Below are 15,415 nucleotides of genomic sequence, written 5' to 3'. Positions count from 1 at the left end.
GATTCTGGGTGGGAATGGGGATACATTGTGGAAAGGGATGCAGATAATTCTGGGTGGGAATGGGGATACATTGTGGAAAGGGATGCAGATAATTCTGGGTGGGAATGGGGATACATTGTGGAAAGGGATGCAGATAATCCTGGGTGGGAATGGGGATACATTGTGGAAAGGGATGCAGATAATTCTGGGTGGGAATGGGGATACATTGTGGAAAAGGATGCAGATGATTCTGGGTGGGAATGGGGATACATTGTGGAAAGGGATACAGATAATTCTGGGTGGGAATGGGGATACATTGTGGAAAAGGATGCAGATAATTCTGGGTGGGAATGGGGATACATTGTGGAAAGGGATACAGATAATTCTGGGTGGGAATGGGGATACATTGTGGAAAGGGATGCAGATAATTCTGGGTGGGAATGGGGATACATTGTGGAAAGGAATGCAGATAATTCTGTGTGGGAATGGGGATACATTGGGGAAAGGAATACATAATTCTGGGTGGGGATGGAGATATATTGTGGAGAGGTATTGATGATTCTGGCTGGGGATGGGGATACATTTTGGAAAGGGATGCAAACCCTGGGGAATGTTGGTGGTCAGGCCCCAGGGGGCTCAGACTTAAAGCTGTGTAAGGGGCCCCAACATTTCTGATGCCCTGAACATAAATAAATGAGGCATACATGTTTCCAAGAGTGAGAAGAAGCCATGTGTGTAGTCCTGAACTGTAAAGCCACATGCAGGTGTGTATATACAGAAATAAGGCATTAATGTGTTCCACAAGTGAAGCCATATGTGCTACCAGGAAGGAGGAACACTGAAAAGACAAAAGCAGGTATGAACATAATTAAAGTGATGCCTACATGTGTTCAACAGGTAAGGAGAACCATGTTCCACAAGTAAAACATGATAATGCAACTGTAAAGACAAATGAGGCTGTTAAAAAGAATAAAAGTGCTTTACCATGTGCTCCACAAGATCTAAGAAATGTGGCTTCTCTTCTGGAGTCCCCATCACTTCTTTCTGCAAAAGCCCTCAGAAGTATGCACTGGAAAAGAAGTAGCACCTGCTGGATATGACATGCAATAAAATTACTGCATTGTTTCATGTGATAAATACAGCATATTTCAATAAAAATGCAGCAAGCAGTATTTTGGAAGCATTTTTTTGTGAATTGAGAAAACATTTTTGAAAAACGCTAAGAGTTTTCTCAGAGATCCTAAAGCGGTAGATACCACTTTGTGAATGGAGCCCTGTAACCTCTGTCATCTTCGGGGTAATCCTGACTATGATTAATGCAACAAAGAAGCCTCACGCTTATGGATGAAATAAATAAATAAAGTGCATAGATAACATAAATTAATTCAGCTGCTGCTAACATAGAAAGTGCCTGTGCCTTTAAGTAATAGAATCCAGAAAATGTCAGCGTTGCTAAATATGAATGTGTCTGTTTCAAAGTGCTAACAGAGATAAAGTGGCAACAGTGCAATAAATGTGCAGTAAAGTAATCAGTGCATTCCAGTAAACAATACCGTTATAAGCCAAAACCACTAACACAAATATAAATCACAAATAATAGTAATACAATTATTAAAGTCCATATAAAGTGCTCTTGGTGCTCTTAGTGCTTAAATATACCATAGTTTCTAAAAGCTATAACCATCACACAAACCAATTAATATACACTTATCGGGTTTTTTTTCTTTTACAGAAGACATGTAGCGGAATACATTGTGGCATAAATCTATGAACTTTATAACAAAAATGAGAAAATATCTTCTTTTTTTTTTTTTTTTTTTGATTATCATCTTTTTTCTTTTATAGAATAGAAAAAAAAAAACAGTGGTGATCAAATACCACCAAAAGAAAGCTCTATTTGTGTAAGAAAATTGATAAACATTTCATTTGGGTACAGTGTTGCATGGCGCAGCAATTGCCAGTTATAGTAGCACAGTGCTGAAAAGCAAAAAATGGTCTGGCCATAAAGGGAGTAAAACCTTCCAGAGGTCAAGTGGTTAATAGTAAAAATACAATATTTTACAGAACATGCTTTTGAAGTTCTGGCCCACTCTGCTGCAGGTGTTTTATTAGAAAGGGTGTTCAGTGCAGCTGGAGGAGTGGTGAACAACAGGCACATCTATCTGCCTGTCCACAGATAATGGTGCTTACCTGAACTTTATTAAAATAAACCAGGCTTGGATCTTAGATGCCTTCAACACACACTGGAGGCTTCCACAGATGAGCTGCCACATACAGTCAAGCCTCTTTGTTGGAGCATTTATTTATAACATTTAAGAGCACACACTGCTGCTTTCTTTCTCTCACTACACTGTATCTGTAATAATTCTGATTTCTAAATCACTGGTGCTGACCACCAAACTGTGTGCAACCTAACAAATTCCTGGTTTTAGATCATTCCAATCCCTCATCCTTTCCTGCGCCAATCCAAAACGAATTTCACAAACAAACATATACTGTATATAGAATACAGTAAACACAAAATAAAGCAAAAGAGCTAAATTCTAAAACTCTGAAATGAAAAACTTTAAATATATTGTTTCCTTTCTTTTTAGGAAGACCCTTTTTAACCACTTGCCGACTGCCGCAAGTACGTATACTGTGGCGGTCAGCCCCTCACAGGCAAAGTGATGTACCGGTACGTCACTAGCCTGTGAGGCTCTGGGGAGCGAGCGCGCGCTGCCGGAGGTACGCTCCCACGCAGTCACGGACCCCCCGCGCGTGTGAGCGGCGGACCCGATGTCCGCCGCTCACTCACGATCGTCCGTGACAGCGGGAGAAAGGCAGGCGGCTAGTGTAAACAAGCTGCCTGTCATTCTCCCCTGTGTAGGAACAGTGATCATATGGTTCTACTATGTAGGATCATTGATCATTGTTCCTACACCTCAAGCCACAGCCAATTACAGTTAGAATCACGCCCCTAGGGACACACACAGCCCCTCCCTCTCAATTAAAGTTAACCCCTTCACTACCAGTGTCATTTTACAGTAACAGTGCATATGTATAGCACTGATTACTGCAGTAATGTCACTGGTAACCCCAAAAGTGTCAAAAATGTCAGTCAAGGGTCCGATCTGTCCGCCGCAATGTCGCAGTACCGCAAAAAAAATTGCAGATCGCCGCCATTACGCGTTAAAAAAAACAACAAAAATGACAAAAATCTTTCCCTTTGTTAGTAAACGCAATAACTTTTGCGCAAATCAATCAAAATACGCTTTTTGCAATTTTTTTTACCAAACCTATGTAGCATAAAACAAATTGGCCGAAAATGTTTTTGATTTTGATTTTTACATTTTTTTGGGGGAATTTCATATTAAAAAATATGAAAAATATTGTTATTTTTGCAAAATTGACGCTCTTTTTTTGTTTATAGCGCATGATCAAAAAATCACACAGGTGATCAAATACCACCAAAAGAAAGCTCTGTTTGTGGGAAAAAAAGGAAGTCAAATTCGTTTAGGTACAGCGTCGCACGACTGCGCAATTGTCCGTTAAATTCACGCAGTGCCGAATCGCAAAATACCCCCTGGTCAGGAAGGGGGTAAAATCTTCAGGGGCTTAAGTGGTTAAGAGCCTTCTGCTTAAACTTTTAAGTTAAATGTCATACCATGACATATCAACATGCCCCCATCAACATGGGAACAAGGTGCCCTTTCCAAAAGGCCAGCACACCTTTAAAATTAAAAAGACATGGGCCATCTTAAAAATACATAAAAGACTCCTATCCAAGAAGGCAACGTGGCTGGCCATGAAAGAGGGGAAGCAAACATCTTACCCCCTTTCAGAAACATACCAGGCCATATCCCATCAACACTGGATGGGCACCTGGCAAGGGAATGCCTCCACCCCTTGCAAGCCATCTTGCCTTTTTGTTAAAAGGATAATGACCCTCTTCACCACATCCTGTTTCCTAAAGAGGATGCGAGGGTCTACAGAAGAGGACTTGTCAGAATCTGGAAGTCCATTTGGGGGGCCCCTAGATACCATTAATTTGAATGATTACATAGTACCCTTGATACTCATTCACAAAAAATGTAAGAAGTAAAATGGAACAACCAAATTGTGGAAAAAAAATTCCTGTTAACCAATTGAGCTCATAAAGGTTTTACCCCTTTCAAAGCCAGGGCATTTTTTGCTATTCAGCACTGTGGTACTTTAACTGGCAACTTTAACTTTAACTTTTTTATTTTTTGTGATATTAGCAAAAAAAAAGACAGAACATTTTGAGAAAACAAGATAAACGTATTTAGTTCAGATGGTGTCAAGCGTGTGTGGTGGCAACAAGGTGAGGACTACAAAGACAAGTGTGTCTTACCTACAGTCAAGCATTGTGGTGGGAGTGTCATGGTCTGGGGCTGCATGAGTGCTGCCGGCACTGGGGAGCTACAGTTCATTGAGGGAACCATGAAAGCCAACATGTACTGTGACATACTGAAACAAAGCATGATCTCCTCCCTTCGGAAACTGGGCATCGTGGCAGTATTCTAACATAACAAACCCAAACACACCTCCAAGACAACCACTGTCTTGCTAAAGAAGCTGATGGACAGGCCAAGCATGTTTCCAGACCTAAACCCTATTGAGCATCTGTGGGGCATCCTCAAATGGAAGGTGGAGGAGCGCAAGGCCTCTAACATCCACCTGCTCCGTGATGTCATCACTAGGGATGATCAAACTTTTCAAAAGTTCGGTTCGGCCAGAACATCCGAACTTCCCGAAAGTTCGGCCCGGATTTCAGAACCCCATTGAAATCAATGGGACCCGAACTTTGGTAATCAAAAAACACCATTTTGAAGCCCTAAAACCCAATAAATGCCCCTAAAAAGTGCCTAGGGTTCTGGGTCATACCACAGGGACTATTAATCACACAAAAAAGTGACAATTATTGAAAAAATTAAAAAAAATAAATTCTTTGGATTTAGTATCTGGGGGGTCTAAAAAGTGTACCTGTGAAGTTTCAGCTCTGTATCATGTCCAGAAAAAAAGATTGTTTGTATTTTGTCACTTATAGAACAGGTTAGTGGCTTCTCTCTTTTCACACCTTGCCGGTTTAGTAGCAAGCGTTTTTTTGGGCATTTTTTGGGGTCTTTTCAGGCAGGCAAAACATCTGAACATGTGTATAGGGGGTATATATACACACCCATGTATGTATATATACACCTAGACATATATAGGTGTGATAGTAGCAGAAATATATGCTTGCACTAATGAAATCATTTACACTAATATAGTTACGCTCCTATCACACCTATATATGTCTAAGTGTAAAATACATATAAATATGTGTGTATATATACCACTATACACAAGTTCAGATGTTTTGCCTGCCTCCAAAGAACCCAAAAAATGCCCAAAAAAACGCTAGCGCCAAAAAAAAAAAAAACGCCCAGGTGTGTTGTTGCAGGCATTTTTTTGGGGGTTTTTGGAGGCAGGCAAAACATCTGAATTTGTGTATAGTGGTATATATACACACATACTTATATGTATTTTACACTTAGACATATATAGGTGTTATAGGAGCAGAGCCATATTAGTGTTAATTATTTCATTAGCGCAAGCATATATTTCTGCTACTATCACACCTATATATGTCTAGGTGTATATATACATATAAGTATGTGTGTATATATACCCGTATACACAGATTGACTGCCTCCAAAAACCCCCAAAAAAATGCCTGCAACAACACATCTGGGCGTTTTTTTTAAGCTAGCGTTTTTTTGGGCATTTTTTTGGGTTCTTTGGAGGCAGGCAAAACATCTGAACTTGTGTATACGGGTATATATACACACATACTTATATGTATATATACACCTAGACATATATAGGTGTGATAGTAGCAGAAATATATGCTTGTGCTAATGAAATAATTAACACTAATATGGCTCTGCTCCTATAACACCTATATATGTCTAAGTGTAAAATACATATAAGTATGTGTGTATATATACCACTATACACAAGTTCAGATGTTTTGCCTGCCTCCAAAAACCCCCAAAAAAATGCCTGCAACAACACACCTGGGCGTTTTTTTTTTTTTGGCGCTAGCGTTTTTTTGGGCATTTTTTTTCGGTACGGAGGCAGACTTTTTACCTATCCTTATCCCAGGCTATATGGAAAAACATCTCTGAGATCCTAGCAAAGAGGGCTTATGTGCAATATATATCCAAGGCTCATAAATTCTGGCAATTTGGTGAGTGGGGAACCGAGAGGTGTCACCTATCACTTTGGAGCACTTTGAATAATCTTCAGCACCTGAGCACTTTATTTGGATCACGTTTAAGGACTTTAATTTTTATCTACAATATTTTTCACGTCTAAGAATTTTCTCATGTATTTATAAAATTTATAATATTTATTTCACATGATGTGCACTATCACTAATGCTAGCGCTGCTTAATTTTTAGTTTGTAACTAAATCCAAAGAATTTTTTTTTTTTTTTTTTTTCAATAATTGGCGCTCTATCAAAAATGACAATTTTTAAGAACTTTTTTGTGTGATTAATAGTCCCTGGGGTATGACCCAGAACCCTGGGCACTTTTTAGGGGCATTTATTGGGTTTTAGGGCTTCAAAATTGTGTTTTCTGATTACCGAAGTTCGGGTCCCATTGATTTCAATGGGGTTCTGAAATCCGGGCCGAACTTTCGGGAAGTTTGGATGTTCTGGTCGAACCGAACTTTTGAAAAGTTTGATCCCTAGTGATGACATCACGGAGCAGGTGGATGTTAGAGGCCTTGCGCTCCTCCACCTTCCATTTGAGGATGCCCCACAGATGCTCAATAGGGTTTAGGTCTGGAAACATGCTTGGCCAGTCCATCAGCTTCTTTAGCATGACAGTGATTGTCTTGGAGGTGTGTTTGGGTTTGTTATGTAAGAATACTGCCATGATGCCCAGTTTCCGAAGGGAGGAGATCATGCTTTGTTTCAGTATGTCACAGTACATGTTGGCATTCATGATTCCCTCAATGAACTGTAGCTCCCCAGTGCCGGCAGCACTCATGAAGCCCCAGACCATGACACTTCCACCACAATGCTTGACTGTAGGCAAGACACACTTGTCTTTGTACTTCTCACCTTGTTGCCACCACACACGCTTGACACCATCTGAACTAAATAAATTCATCTTGGTCTCATCAGATCACAGGACATGGTTCCAGTAATCCATGTCCTTAGTCTGCTTGTCTTCAGCAAACTGTTTATGGGCTTTCTTGTGCATCATCTTTAGAAGAAGCTTCCTTCTGAAGTGACAGCCATGCAGACCAATTTGATGCAGTGTGCGGCATACGGTCTGAGCACTGACAGACTGACCCCCCCACCCCTTCAACCTCTGTAGCAATGCTGGCAGCACTCATACGTCTATTTCCCAAAGGCAACCTCTGGATATGACGCTAAGCACGTGCACTCAATTGCTTTGGTCGACCATGACGAGGCCTTTTCTGAATGGAACCTGTTCTGTTAAACTGCTGTATGGTCTTGGCCTCCATGCTGCAGCTCAGTTTCAGAATCTTGGCAATCTTCTTATAGCCTAGGCCATCTTTATGTAGATCAAGAATTATTTTTTTCAGATCCTCAGAGAGTTCTTTGCAATGAGGTGCCATGTTGAACTTCCAGTGACAAGTATGAGAAAATGAGAGCGATAACACCAAATTTAACACACCTGCTCCCCATTCACATCTGAGACCTTGTAACACTTACCGAGTCACATGACACCGGGGAAGGAAAATGGCTAATTGAGCCCAATTTGGACATTTTCACTTAGGGGGTGTACTCACTTTTCTTGCCAGCAGTTTAGACATTATTGGCTGTGTGTTGAGTTATTTTGAGGGGACAACAAATTTACACTGTTATACAAGCTATACACTTACTACTTTACTTTGTAGCAAAATGTCATTTCTTCAGTGTTGTCACATGAAAAGATATAATAAAATATTTACAAAAATATGAGGGATGTACTCACTTTTGGGAGATATTATGTATATATATATATATATATATATATATATATATATATATATATATATATATATATATATATAGATTGATATAGATATCATTTTGGAAATTAGACAGCGTGAGGCATTTATTAAGGGGCATGGTGAACTTTTTGAAGATGTAATTTTTTGACACAATGTTTTTGAAAATTAATAATTTAAATAAAGTTTATTTTTATATATTTATTTTATTTTTATAATATATATATATATATATATATATATATATATATATATTTTTTTTTTTTTTTTACACACTGTCATCAGTACAGTACAGCATCATCATATGACTTATGTGGTGGTGATCAGGGACTCTTACTGGTGACAGTGTGTTACAAATAAAAAAAATATATAATTTCTATTTTTAACATTTTTTATTACATTTTTCTTTTTTTTTTTTTTTTTTTTTTACATCCAGTCCTTAGAGTATTTCAGTGTCACCATAGTAACACTATACTACTCTGGGAGGTGACCAGAGTTTTTTTTTTTTTTTTTTTACATTTTGTTTGTTATTACAAAAAAGATCATTGTAATACCAATATTTTCAACTATCATTAATGAGTTAACCATTCATGACAGCTGTGATCACTAGTGATCTGTGACTGGTTACAGTTAATCACATGGCATAGGGTTGCTCTGATTGGCCCCAGGTACCATGTGATAGGTGTGGGATAATCACAGCATAGGCAACACAGCTGTTATAAGTGAATTCATTCATAACAGCTTTGTTGATCACCGGGCCCCGAGTACTGGAATCCGCAATCCATTGTGTACGCATTGGTCATGGGGGGGAAGGGTTGTCAATGCTACTAAACCCAGTTCAGGCACATGATATACAGGTATGTGATTAAGCCTGCATAAGCCAACTTGCTGCAATGTAAATCTATAATTAACTACTTGCCGACCGCCCACAGTAATATTACTGCAGCAAAGCGGCTCGGCTGTGTCCAGTCACGTAGTACTACGTGACTGGAGTGCATGTGGTTTCGGCGGCACATTTAGACACAGCGGGAGGGGGGTCGCGGGAGGAGAGGTGGCGATTGCCGCCTTCCTCCCACAATCGTATGGGAAACGGAGAGAAGACCCGCCTGCTTTTGTTTACTGATTGTTTGCTGATCTTCTGTGAGACAGGCAGGGACAGCCTTACCAATATCCCTAACTGAGAACAGGCTGGGTTTGGGTCAAACTCATGTTCAACCTTAACCCAAAGTTTTTCAATAATTGCAAAGCAGTGGCTTATGCAAGGCAGTTGCTTTGCATTGTCAGCTTGCAACAGGGGGCGCTCTCTCTTCTTAATGCAATCACCATGTATTCACATCGCTCTGTATACAGTGACATATTATGCCAAACTTACTGAAAAACAAAAGTTAGTTTTATATACTTTTTACACTTTAGGCATCTAAGTCACCTCCTTGACCCCTGGTTAGGATTTGACCATGACCAGTAAAGAACAGCAACAGACTCATTAAATCATCACTCAAATCTCTCTTCTGTCAGAATGTTCCTTGTCTGCTTATGTAAATGCAGAAAACTTGATTGACCCTAAGTACTGCCCTTCCTTGCCCAATCTGAGTATTACTGATTAGAGATACACTTTACCTAAACCACCCCTTTAATTTTGACTATAGCAAATTTGTTGTTTTCGGTTATTAGGTTTCTGCATTTTACATAAACAAAATTTCACTTTGGACTACTTGGTTGCCCACTAATGTGTAATATAAGTTATATATTTACATTCACTAATTAATGTGTCAAAGTACAGGAAATGTCCTCCTTCTATGGTTACTTAATTTGGGTTTATGATGCTGATAAAAGACATCAAGCTATTTTAAGTTCTCATCTAACCTTTTATCAGTTATGAACAGTCAGTTCAAAAGAAGTTCATAAAAATATTACCTTTAAAACTGCACTAGGCATCATAAGCAAGACTACCAATACTTACAAATGCTCCTGCTAGACTTCTCCACCTTACCAAATGTTCAATGCCCACTAGCCCTCTCTGCCAATCCCTACATTGGCTTCCACTCACCCAATTAATAAAATTCACAATTCTAACTAACAATATCCTAAAAGCCATCCACAGCTCTGCCGCAGGGTGCATCTGCAACCTTGTCTCAAACACCAACCAAACAGTTCTCTTTGCTCCTCCCAAGACCATCTGCTCTCCAGATCTCTTGTAACCTCCTCCCATTCTCACCTCCAGGACTACCATTTCCTGGAACTCCTTACCCCAATCTTTCTATCTCCTACTCTGCCTTTGGTGACTCCTGAAAACCCATTTCTTCAGAGAGGCTTCTCCTGACTCTAATTTATAAACTGTAGTTTTACTTTCTCCAGCAGCTCTTCCCAAATAGTTATTGCCTTTTGAATCATTTGACCCTCCCTTTTAAATTGTAACATCTAATAAGCAAGGCCCTAAACTCTCACTGGTATTTAATTGGTGCATGCCCCTATGGTGGTGCCCAGCTTCTCATGGCTTTTGTTTGACAATAGCTTGCCTATTAGCCCTACAAACGACCTGAATTGAACAACAAGATCTGTCCCCCATAGATTTCAGTGAAGTTCACCATAAAGTTCCCAAACTTCCAACTACAAGCAAAATCAGGGTTCACAAGTGGAACCCAGGCAAATTTGCTCATCTTTATCTAAAGTGATTCTAAAGTTCTTTTTTTTTTTTACCTAAGATAATAGACGTGTTATACTTACCTCTGCTCTGTGCATCTGTACTGCACAGAGATTTCCCTTACCTCAAATAATAGTATACCGCTCATTAACCACATCCATATATACATTCATGAAAAAATCCAAGGATTTTACTGACATTGAAGGGGGAACACTTTAAATATTAATATAAAATCACATTGCTTTATTAAAAAAAAAAGTTTAAAATATACAGGGATAAAAGCCAATTAAAAGCAGAAACACATCACATAATGACAAGTCCACCTGCTCACTCAATGACGACTTCTAAAAGCTATTTAGTAATGCTTTGATATATGTATCTTCTAGCTCAATGATGTGGTCATGAGCCCTTATAAGTTAACTTGTTTCTCAGGATGCATAGGAATTCAGCAGCAATAACTGGACAAAACAAAGAAACCAAACATAGTACATACATATATAATGAAAATCTCTATTATTGTCTTCAAAACATATTCCTAAATAAAAAGGTTGTGTAAAAAGCACTTCATCAGTGTGTGCATGGAGGGCAATGAGGGTCCCCCTGCGTAGACACTGGAGCACAAGGAAGCCAGACAGGTAGCAAGCAGTGGAAGCCTCATTCTATAGAAGCTGGTCCCTTACCTCCTCCTCTGAAGATAGGGAGGAGTGGAAGTAAACAACCCAGCAACAAAAGGGAAGGGGTGGAAGGTGAGGTATGGGAATGAAGGAGTAGGGCAGGGCCACTGATAAGAGCTCAGCACCAGTCCTCCTGTAAGGGCCCAGGCCATCAGGGGGGCCTGGGCATTAGGGGAATCAAATATGGGCAGAAGAGGGGGTGATCGGTAAGGCTGGGGGGATGCAATAAGAGGAATTGATCCCCTGTGTGTCTCTCCCTGCAGCAGCTAAAAACTGGCTTCTCCTTCGCTCCCTGTAAATGCTGTAAATACCCATCCCCCTGTCCAGGATTAGATTCCCCCTGCTTTATAGGTGGCCAGGAGTAAACAGACTCGGCTGTCCATTTATACTTGACTACCTCTGATCTGCTCCATCTAAATAGAAGAGCATGAAGTCCTCTTCCTTTTTGTTTTTGGTGGGCTTGATTGGACCTGGAGGTAGGGCATTTACATCTGCCCATTTACATGTCCATTTACCCCTGCCTGTCCATAGGAATGCATGGATTTCCCAATCAGGTCCACCTAAAAAACAACAGCATTACACTTTAAATGTATATTAAAAAAGAATAGCGCACACATGCAAAAGAAATGACTATCAAATATGGAGACAATCCATAAATAAAAATGAGGATTTAGTCCCACCATATGGCCATATCGTGCTCAAGCCCACCACTACGTCAAAGTACCCCATTATCAGTGGGTCCTACACTATCCATAAAAAAGGGGTGAATCCAGCCTCTCTAACCCTTGGAGACAACACTCCTTGCTGGGATAGATGTGCTAATGCACTACAAGAGACTCCTCCTATATCTACTTGATATCAGAGTCCACTGTCAAGTAGATATAGGAGGAGTCCTTTGTAGTGCATTAGCACATCTATCCCAGCAAGGAGTGTTGTCTCCAAGGGTTAGAGAGGCTGGATTCACCCCCTTTTTTATGGATAGTGTAGGACCCACTGATAATGGGGTACTTTGACGCAGTGGTGGGCTTGAGCACGATATGGCCATATGGTGGGACTAAATCCCCATTTTTATTTATGGATTGTCTCCATATTTGATAGTCATTTCTTTTGCATGTGTGCGCTATTCTATTTTAATATACATGTTGCTTGGTCCATAGCTGCACCGGCTTTAGATATACATGTTCAGGGTTTGCTCCCCCAATTTTTTGCTTGTTTATTATGTATTCGGTCTGACCAGACTTCTGAGGTTGAGCACCCCACACACACCTGTACTCTATCAGAGTCCACTATCAAGTAGATATAGGATGTCAGTTACCTTGATGGAGGCCGAAGTGCTGAGAGGGCTTCCCTTGCAGCTCGGTGCGGATCACCCCTGGTGGTGAAACAGGAGATGACACGTCCCAAGGAGCACTGGATGCGGATGGATCCCGGATGGATGGATGGATGGTGGTTCAGGGCCGCTTCCAGGAGATCTATAGATGCTCAGAGAAAAGAGACAAAGGTTAATGCCAGGCCGAGGGTCATACACAGATAATCAGTCCGAGGAGATGAAGGTACAGAGGGCCGTGCAAGAGAGAGAGTATGTGGGATCCAAGCCAAGGTCGGTACACAGGAGATCCAGCAGAGGTGTCTTTTAGAGTAAAGGGTGGTCAGGCAAGCCGAGGTCAAACAAAGGAGAGATGCAGGTAAGTCAAAGGAGCTAGCCGGGTCAAACAGGAACAACAGGCAATCAAACAGGTCACGGGTACAGGAGCTGATGATAAACCAGCACTGAAGCACAGCCAGAGAGCGTCTTATATAGGGCCAGGGCTGGGGAGATGGGCGTGGTGACACACCTGCTCTGCATCCAGCGTTCTATTGTTGCTGAATGCTGATTCCTTTCCTGACATAGGAGGAGTCCTTTGTAGTGCATTAGCACATCTATCCCAGCAAGAAGTGTTGTCTCCAATGGTTAGAGAGGCTGGATTCACCCCTTTTTTATGGATAGTGTATGACCCACTGATAATGGGGTACTTTGACGCAGTGGTGGGCTTGAGCACGATATGGCAACATGGTGGGACTAAATCCCCATTTTTATTTATGGATTGTCTCCATATTTGATAGTCATTTCTTTTGCATGTGTGCGCTATTCTTTTTAATATACATGTTGCTTTGTCCATAGCTGCACCGGCTTTAGATATACATGTTCAGGGTTTGCTCCCCCAATTTTTTGCTTGTTTATTATGTATTCGGTCTGACCAGACTTCTGAGGTTGAGCACCCCACCCCCCACACACACCTGTACTCTATCAGAGTCCACTATCAAGCAGATATAGGAGGAGTCCTTTGTAGTGCATTAGCACATCTATCCCAGCAAGGAGTGTTGTCTCCAAGGGTTAGAGAGGCTGGATTCACCCCTTTTTTATGGATAATGTAGTACCCACTGATAATGGGGTACTTTGATGCAGTGGTGGGCTTGAGCATGATATGGCCATATGGTGGGACTAAATCCCCATTTTTATTTATGGATTGTCTCCATATTTGATAGTCATTTCTTTTGCATATGTGTGCTATTCTTTTTTAATATACATGTTGCTTGGTCCATAGCTGCACCGGCTTTAGATATACATGTTCAGGGTTTGCTCCCCCAATTTTTTGCTTGTTTATTATGTATTCGGTCTGACCAGACTTCTGGTGTTGAGCACCGCACCCCCCACACACACCTGTACTCTATCAGAGTCCACTATCAAGTAGATATAGGAGGAGTCCTTTGTAGTACATTAGCACATCTATCCCAGCAAGGAGTGTTGTCTCCAAGGGTTAGAGAGGCTGGATTCACCCCTTTTTTATGGATAGTGTAGGACCCACTGATAATGGGGTACTTTGACGCAGTGGTGGGCTTGAGCACGATATGGCCATATGGTGGGACTAAATCCCCATTTTTATTTATGGATTGTCTCCATATTTGATAGTCTTTTCTTTTGCATGTGTGCGCTATTCTTTTTTAATATACATGTTGCTTGGTCCATAGCTGCACCGGCTTTAGATATACATGTTCAGGGTTTGCTCCCCCAATTTTTTGCTTGTTTATTATGTATTCGGTCTCACCAGACTTCTGAGGTTGAGCACCCCACCCCCCACACACACCTGTACTCTATCAGAGTCCACTATCAAGCAGATATAGGAGGAGTCCTTTGTAGTGCATTAGCACATCTATCCCAGCAAGGAGTGTTGTCTCCAAGGGTTAGAGAGGCTGGATTCACCCCTTTTTTATGGATAATGTAGTACCCACTGATAATGGGGTACTTTGACGCAGTGGTGGGCTTGAGCACGATATGGCCATATGGTGGGACTAAATCCCCATTTTTATTTATGGATTGTCTCCATATTTGATAGTCATTTCTTTTGCATGTGTGCGCTATTCGTTTTTAATATACATGTTGCTTGGTCCATAGCTGCACCGGCTTTAGATATACATGTTCAGGGTTTGCTCCCCCAATTTTTTGCTTGTTTATTATGTATTCGGTCTGACCAGACTTCTGAGGTTGAGCACCCCACCCCCACACACACCTGTACTCTATCAGAGTCCACTATCAAGTAGATATAGGAGGAGTCCTTTGTAGTGCATTAGCACAACTATTCCAGCAAGGAGTGTTGTCTCCAAGGGTTAGAGAGGCTGGATTCACCCCTTTTTTTATGGATAGTGTAGGACCCACTGATAATGGGGTACTTTGACGCAGTGGTGGGCTTGAGCATGATATGGCCATATGGTGGGACTAAATCCCCATTTTTATTTATGGATTGTCTCCATATTTGATAGTCATTTCTTTTGCATGTGTGTGCTATTCTTTTTTAATATACATGTTGCTTGGTCCATAGCTGCACCGGCTTTAGATATACATGTTCAGGGTTTGCTCCCCCAATTTTTTGCTTGTTTATTATGTATTCGGTCTGACCAGACTTCTGGGGTTGAGCACCCCACCCCCCACACACACCTGTACTCTATCAGAGTCCACTATCAAGTAGATATAGGAGGAGTTCTTTGTAGTACATTAGCACATCTATCCCAGCAAGGAGTGTTGTCTCCAAGGGTTAGAGAGGCTGGATTCACCCCTTTTTTATGGATAGT

Source organism: Pelophylax lessonae (assembly GCF_965119305.1).
Source record: "Pelophylax lessonae genome assembly, chromosome: 1".
NCBI classification, from domain to species: Eukaryota; Metazoa; Chordata; class Amphibia; order Anura; family Ranidae; genus Pelophylax; species Pelophylax lessonae.
The sequence above is the reverse complement of the archived record's forward strand: the minus strand, read 5'-3'. Positions refer to the sequence as shown.